Genomic DNA, 8,443 nt, shown 5'->3' on the forward strand with positions numbered 1-8,443 from the left:
ATTTAATCCCAAACTAAAGATGACATTGTCCCCAATGTCACATTATGCAGAAATTAGGAATTAGAAAAAAAAGTTGTAAAAGTATGAGATAGTTCCTTGATTAATCCGTGAAGTTGAAGTTTCGCTCAACAGTGTGCACACCCAGTCCTTGACTTTTTCATCACCAAAATCTGTAAAAACAATTGAAAACTGTGGTGCCACTATGTTAGAAAAATTCACGAACTAATATGGAAGTATTACAACCCTAATCTCGTCTTGTCAACTAAAATGTTCAACAAAAATTTAAACTAAACAAAAAACAATCCAAAAACAAACCACAACAAATCAAAAATCAGTTCAAAGTTCCATAATACCCAACAATAAACAAAAATAAAAACAAACAAAAACAAAATACAAAACAGGTGCTCTGGCTCATTCGTCGGCCTCCTTGTCTCCCTCGGCGTCGTCCTCTTCTGACTCGAAGCCCATCCACTCATCTGAATCCCAATCTTCCCATTAGAATGCTGAAGTATCAATATTCAGCTTCTGGCAGCAGTTCTGTTGCAAATTATAGATCATTCGGGTCTGTTCTGCCAGCAATTCCTGACGTTTTGACATACATCTCATTTGACCCATCATCAACTGCATCATTTCCTTCATAGTGGCTGTGGAACTGGATGATGTGGCAGCTCCTTGTGTGGTTCTCTGTCATTTTGTCCTGACGCTAGATTGCTCATCGTCTGGACGTTCAAGGTGCTTGTGATAATAGTCTGAGTCGAGGATTGGGGCAGCATGGATAAGTGGCTCATCATCATGTACCTCGATTCCTGCTCCAGTGCACAGAGCTGTAATGAGATGTGGGAACGGGTAACTTCCTCACCCTGGTTTGGCTGCATGTCGAATGTTGGTCAGGATAATTTGTCCCACATCCATATTCTTTCCCGTGGCAATAGAATAGCGTAGTAATGCCTTCTCATACGTCACCGTGCTATAGTGCGTCTCCGACATCATCCTCACACAAATAAAGTACTGCCACAACCGAGCCACCGATGTCAAGTTAGTTCCCTTGATGCTCTTTCTACCCTTTTTTTAAACCTCCCAAGTGGTGTTCGGTTTTGCTATAGCCTGAAGGATTACCTCATCCCTTTTCTGTGTCTTCTTGAATTCCTCATACTCATCACAGAAAATGTTAGGCAATTTATAAAATTCATTGATGACCTTCGCAGTAAATGCCACATCATTACCCCTCACGAACACAGTACCAGATTCACACTCTATGAGGTTGGCATAAAATTCTCTCACTAGCAGCTCTATTGCCGCTTGTGCAGGTGCACTCATAAACAGTCCCCAACATCTCCCTTGACTCTAATCCATAGCCTGGCTCGCGGTTAATCCATGCTCAATATCACAATATTCAAAATCAACACTTCCCCCAACTCAAATCCATGCACAATATCACCAAAATTCATACATTCAACCACAATCAAAATTTTCAAATCCACAAATCTAAACTCAAAAAATGGCGATTAAAAGTTAAGGGAACTTGAAATCTTACCAAAACAATGGAGTATGTTCAACCAATTTAGCCAAAAATCACCTAGATCACAAAATTCCCAATTTCTTGAACCCATAAATTTCTTCAATTTTTCGTAAAGATCATGGGCAGATCGAGTTGTTTTGGTGTTTGGAAAGGTTAAGGAGTGAGAGACTTGGCTGGGAAATCACTGGGAAGTCTCTGGATTGAAGTTGAAATTTTTTTCTTTTAAATGGCTTTGAAAACTTTTGTGAAAAAATGAAAAGTCATGCGCGTTTTTATAAAAACCAATTTTCGCCGCTACGAAGTTCTTCATTTCAAACCTTAAAAACAACCCAGTCGATGCCGCGGGGAAGAATTTCTTCGCCGTGGCAAAATTTCCCTTTATAAATTTTGCTCAACTTTCTTCGTCGCGGCGAAACAAAATGCTTCGCCGCAGCAAAAAATTACAGAGACGCACTGCCTCTGCGAAGTCTGGGACTTTTTGAATTCCAATTTTTCACAAATGTGTTTTGCCGCAGCGAAAACTGGACAATTCCGTTTTCTGCCTTGATTCGATAACTCACCTGAAACAACCAAAAACACACAAATTAGACTTCATCTAAAATTATAGGAAAACTAAACAATTAAAAATAACAACAACAACTAAAAACACTTGGGTTGCCTCCCAAGGAGCGCTTGTTTATAGTCGGAAAGCTCGACTCTTTTAAGTTCTCATGTTGGAATGTCGAGCTGGAGAGGAATTGACTTGCAACTCATCACTCCGTCGATGTATGGCTTCAATCTCTGGCCATTGACCTTAAGTGTTCCTTTTTCTTCATGTGACACCTTCACCGCTCCGAATAGGTAGACTCTTGTAACTATGAAGGGTCTGGACCATCTTGACCTAAGTTTTCCCAGGAAAAGCCTAAGTCTAGAGTTAAACAACAACACTTTCTGACCCACTTCAAAGTTCTTCTTCCAGATATGCTTGTCATGCCACTTCTTGGTCTTTTCCTTGTACATTCTAGCATTCTCATAAGCATCTTGACGGAACTCATCGAGTTCATTCAAAGTCAGCATCCTTTCTTCCCCAGCAGCTCATAAATCCATGTTGAGTTGCTTTACTACCTAATAGGCCTTATGCTCGAGTTCTATCGGCAAGTGACATGCCTTCCCATAAACCATCCTGAATGGAGACATACCAATCGGAGTCTTAAATGCAGTTCGGTAGGCCTATAATGCATCATCCAACTTCCGTGACCAATCCTTCCTCGATGCATTGACTGTGTTTTCCAAGATTCCCTTCAATTCTCTGTTTGATAGTTCCACTTGTCCACTGGTCTGTGGGTGGTAGGGTGTTGCAACTCTATGTTTTACCCCTTATTTCCCCAATAGTGAATCCAATTGCCTGTTGCAAAAATGTGATCCTCCATCGCTGATTATTGCCCGTGGTACCCCAAACCTCGAGAAAATGTTCTTTCTCACAAAATTAACCACCACTCAGGCATCATTGGATGGCAATGCAACTGCTTCCACCCATTTTGATACGTAGTCCACCACTACCAAAATGTAAGTATTCCCATAAGAATTTGGGAAAGGACCCATGAAATCAATTCCCCATACGTCAAAAAGCTCAACAACTAAGATATTGTTCAGTGGTATCTCATCCCGATTTGAAATATTCCCACCCCGTTGACACTGGTCGCATTCCTAAACCATCCGGAAGGAATCCTTGAAAAGGGTCGGCCAATAGAACCCAAATTGCAGAACCTTGGCTGCTGTTCTAGCTCCTCCAAAATGGCCACCCACTTCCCTTTCGTGCAATGCTATAGGATACTCTCCAGTTCCTCTTCCAGAACACACCTCCGTATCATCTGATCAGCATAGTATCTATAAAGAAATGGTTCTTCCCAAAAGTACTACTTCAAATCAGAGAAAAACTTCCTCTTTTGTTGGAAAGTCATGCCTATTGGGAGCACTCTCGCCGATGGGTAATTCGCAAAATCTACATACCATGGTGCCTCATCCAGTCTCGCTAATTTCTCATCTAGGAACGTTTCTTTGATTTGGGTTTCCTCTTCATTTCCCTGAATTGGTCGTTCAATCCTTGAAAAATGGTCCGCTACCACATTTTTCGACCCCTTCTTATCGCATATCTCCAACTCAAACTCTTGTAGCAATAGGATCCATCTTATCAACCGAGGTTTCACTTCTTGGTTTGCCAATAGGTGTTTGAGTGCTGAATGGTCCGTGCAGACTATCACCTTGGCACCTAGTAAATATGAACGAAATTTATGAAAAGCAAAAACCACAGCCAACAATTCTTTTTCAACGGCAATGTAATTCAATTGTGCACAGTGAGTGTTTTGCTAGCATTGAATTACATGCAGCACTTTGTTTTTCCTCTGTCCTAACACTACTCCTAAAGCAAAATCACTAGCATCACACATTAATTCAAATGGTAGTCCCCAATCGAGGACTGCAATAATAAGGGCAGATACAAGTAATTTCTTTAGAGTTTGAAAAGCATGCATGCATTCATCATTAAAATCAAAAGCAACATCTTTAATCAATAAATTGCAAAGGGGTTTAGAGATCTTAGAAAAATCCTTGATAAACCGTCTATAAAACCCTGCATGCCCAAAGAAACTTCGAACTGCTTTAACATTGGAGGGTGGTGGCAGCTTCTCAATCACATCCGTCTTTGCTCGATCCACTTATATTCCGTCTTTAGAGATTCTATGATCAAGCACTATCCCTTCCTGGACCATGAAGTGGCACTTTTCCCAATTGAGCACTAAGTTTGTCCCCTGACATCGCTGCAAAACAAACGAAAAATTAGATAAACAATGATCAAAGGACGAACCAAAAACAGAGAAGTCATCCATGAAGACTTCTATAAACCTGTCCACCATATCACCAAAGATCGACATCATGCATCTCTGAAATGTGGCCGGTGCATTGCATAACCCAAAGGACATCCTTCGGTAAGCAAAGGTGCCATATGGACAAGTGAAGGTCGTCTTTTCTTGATCCTCAAGAGCGATGGCAATCTGATTGTACCCTAAATAACCATCCAGGAAACAGTAGTAAGCATGCCCTGCCAATCTCTCCAACATCTGATCAATGAAAGAAAAAGGAAAATGATCCTTCCTTGTCACTTCATTTAATTTTCGGTAGCCAATGCACACTCTCCAGCCTATGACCGTCCTAGTTGGTATCAATTCATTGCTCTCATTCTTTACCACTGTGATACCTCCCTTCTTCGGAACCACTTGCACCGGGCTCACCCATAGACTATCAAAAATCGGATAAATTATTCCCGTATCTAGAAGTTTCACCACCTCTTTTCCCACCACTTCCTTCATCGAAGGGTTCAATCTTCGTTGTGGTTGAACTCTAGGCTTGATATCATCCTCCATGAGTATCTTATGCATGCAAAAAGATGGAGAGATGCCTCTAATATCCGAAATAGTCCACCCAATTGCTGATCAATGTTCTCTCAAAACCCGAATCAATCGCTCCTCTTCCAAGTTGCTCAACTTTGAACTGATGATTACTGGGAATGTTTTCGATTCCCCAAGATACATGTATTTGAGGAGGGAAGGTAAAGGTTTTAATTCAAGCTTCGAAGGTTCCTCATTTCTTTCCTTTGCCTTCTCTTTCTCAAAATCAAATTCCTCAAATTCAAGATCTTGGTTCTCATCAATCAGCTGAAGTGCTTCCAACAATCTAGCATATTCATTCTTTGTCGATTCCTCTACCTCTACTGTTCTTGATTGTGCAATACATGCTTCTAGAGGTAGTTGTGGAGTGTTCTCTTCAATGGTCTCCGCTACTAATTTATCCACCACATCAACACTAAAGCATGAATCCGTCTCGGATGGAAACTTCATAGCCTCAAACACATTGAACGTTACTGTTTCATCCTAACCCTTAACAGTAACTTTCCTTCTTGCACATCTATGAGTGCTCTTCCTGTGGCCAGAAATGGTCGGCCCAAAATAAGAGGCATTTCCTTATCCTCCTCCATGTCCAATACGAAAAAATATGTCGAAAACATAATCTTGTCCACCTTCACCAACACATCTTCAACTATACCCCGTGGATGTCTTATAGACCTATCTGCAAGTTGCAACGACATGGTCGTTGGCTTCACTTCACCAATTCCCAATATCCTTAAAACAGAAAAAGGCATTAAATTGATGCTAGCACCTAAATCACATAAAACTCGATCAAAAGTAATATCTCTTATAATGCAAGGAATAGTAAAACTCCCTGGATCTTTGAGTTTCGGCGGTAGCTTCTTCTAGAGAATGGTCCTGCACTCCTCCGTAAGCATCACTGTTTCCTCATTCTCTAACTTCCTTTTGTTTGATAAAATCTCCTTGAGAAATTTCGCGTAGCTCGGCATCTATTGCAATGCATCTGCAAAAGGAATGTTAATATGCAATTTTCTAAATATTTCAATGAATTTGGAAAACTGCTTATCCTGATTCTTTTTCTTCAATCTTTGAGGAAACGGCACAGGTGGACTGTGATGTGCCAATTCTGGTGGTATCTCGAGAAATGGCAATTTCTCTTTCCTTTGTCTTTGCCTCACTTCCCGTTTCTGTTCTTCTTCCTTAGAAATAGATGGTTTCTCTTCAATAATGATCTCTTCATCTACTTCCTCATCAGATTCTTCCTTTTCATTTGGCAGCTTTTCTTCTTTCCTTGTTTGCTCCACCTCTTCCAAAACTGTCCCACTCCTCAAAATTATTGCGTTTGCTTGCTCACGTGGGTTAGTCACTGTGTTGCTTGGTAAAGACCCCTGTGGTCTCTCATATAGCTTTTCAGCCAACTGCCCTATCTGTACCTCCAAGTTTCGAATGGACGCCCCTTGATTTTTGAAATTAGTTCTCGTCTCATTCATAAAACCTGTGGTCTCTTGCATAAACTTCCCAAACATGTCCTCCAATTTTGTCACTCTTGGGTCTCCTGGTTGATTGTTTACCCCTGTTTGGTTAGTTGGCAATGCTCTTCAGTTCCATTGATTATTTTGCTGGTTTTGATTGCCCCAAGATAGATTTGGATGATTCCTCCAACTAGGATTATATGTGTTGGAATATGGATTGTTTGGTTGCCTCTGATTTCCTGCCAAGTAGTTAACCTGCTCTAATGATGATGATGATGAAGCAAATGTGTTCCCCACTTGACAGTCACTGCTCCACGTGGTTACCTGCACAAAAATCACAAGTTAGTTGAGGAGCTTGAATGGAATTTACCAACATAATTCCTAACTGTTTCTGAAGTGCTGTCAGTTGGGCTGAAATGGTTGTATATGCATCAACTTCATGAAGACCCATAGATTTCTTCGGTTGCACCCTTTCATTAGGTCTTTGATAATTGTTGCTTGCCAGAACCTCAAGCAACTCGTGAGCTTCTTCCGGAGTCTTATTCTGTAGTGCTCCTCCCGAGGCTGCATCCACCATAGTTTGCACATTCACCATCAATCTGTTATAAAATGTTTAGACTTCCATCCAAACTGGAAACCCATGATGTGGACACCTTCTCAGTAATTCTTTGTATCTCTCCCAAGCCTCATATAATGATTCTGACTCTTCCTGAATAAATGACGTGATATCATTTCTCAGCTTTGCTGACTTTGCTAGAGGAAAGAATTTGGTCAGGAACTTCTGTGCTAAATCGTTCCATGTTGTGATCGTTCCTGTTGGTAATGCCATTAACCATCCCTTAGCTTTATCCTTCAATGAAAATGGGAATAGTCTCAATCTGATTGCATCATCTGACACTCCGTTTGACTTGAAAGTATCACAAATCTCCAGAAAATTGGCAATGTGTAGATTTGGATCTTCCTTCAAATCCCCCTTGAACTGTATCGACTACTGGATCATCTGGATGATTGCCGGCTTTATCTCGAAGTTGTTGGCTTGTACCGCTGGTCTAGTAATACTCGACCCACTGCCTTCAACTGTGGGGACTGAGAATTCCCTCAGTGTTCTATTCTCTGCCATCTCTACAACTATTACTTCTAGTTCAACTGTAGCTTCTCTTTCTCTTCTTTCTCCGTTCAGTCTTCTAGTGGTTCTTTCAATCTTAGGATCAACAGGAACCACTGGCTGACGTCTTGCTCTTCGCATAAACTACACAGAAAAATAGAGAGAGTGAGATCACAAACTAACCTAAATGAATAACAAAAATTAAACAACAACAATTAAGCAAAAATAAAACTCCAATCTAGCTAACACAAGAAAAAAGATTAATGTTAACACGAACTCAATCCCCAGCAACGGTGCCAAAAACTTGATGTGTTGTCCCTATAACATGCAAAAATAGCAAGTGCACTAGTCGCACAAAGTAATAAAGTGATGAGTGAGTATCTGATAAGAGTGTAATTTACATATTTTTATTCCTTGCATATTATGTTTTTTGTTATGTTTTATGCCTATTTGAGTTGATTAGAGTTTATTTTGTGAGTTTGGCATAGTTGGATAGACTTTAGGAAATAAGTGATAAAAGATTAGGAAATTCCAGATTTTTGTTATTCTAACCAGTGCTGCGTTTTTTAGGTTTTTCATGGAGTCAGATTTCTCGATTGCAAATGTGTTCTTCAGAAAAAGTAAAGTTGATGAATCAAAATTTCCAGGAAGGTATTATGGGCGAGAATCCGAGTTCGTTTGGGTCTTCATTAGTTGTTGCAAAACCGGACCTGGAATCCTAGTCGCGGAAGGATTTCCTGGCTGAGTATTGAATCTTCAAATGGGCCTAACCGGAGCGTCAGATATCGAAAGAGGGTGATTTAAAAACCCAGATTCATTTACACATCCTGGACTACAATTTTTATGAATTGACCGAGCCCAGAAAAGATCTTTTACATTGCGAGAATCCTGGTGCAAGCTGGAGACGAATTCTATTTTCCATATCTGATAAGATTTTGACAAATCT

At 40.4% G+C, this 8,443-nt stretch overlaps 1 non-coding gene across 1 annotated transcript; it reads left to right on the plus strand.

Moving 5' to 3' along the window:
* The first annotated feature begins 7,027 nt into the window (after positions 1–7,027).
* Positions 7,028–7,134, plus strand: LOC116128324. Its single transcript, XR_004127740.1, has one exon. It is a non-coding gene; the product is annotated as a small nucleolar RNA R71 (small nucleolar RNA).
* Positions 7,135–8,443: the final 1,309 nt, after the last annotated feature.

This window comes from Pistacia vera, unplaced genomic scaffold, assembly GCF_008641045.1.
Source record: "Pistacia vera cultivar Batoury unplaced genomic scaffold, PisVer_v2 Contig199, whole genome shotgun sequence".
NCBI lineage: Eukaryota > Viridiplantae > Streptophyta > Magnoliopsida > Sapindales > Anacardiaceae > Pistacia > Pistacia vera.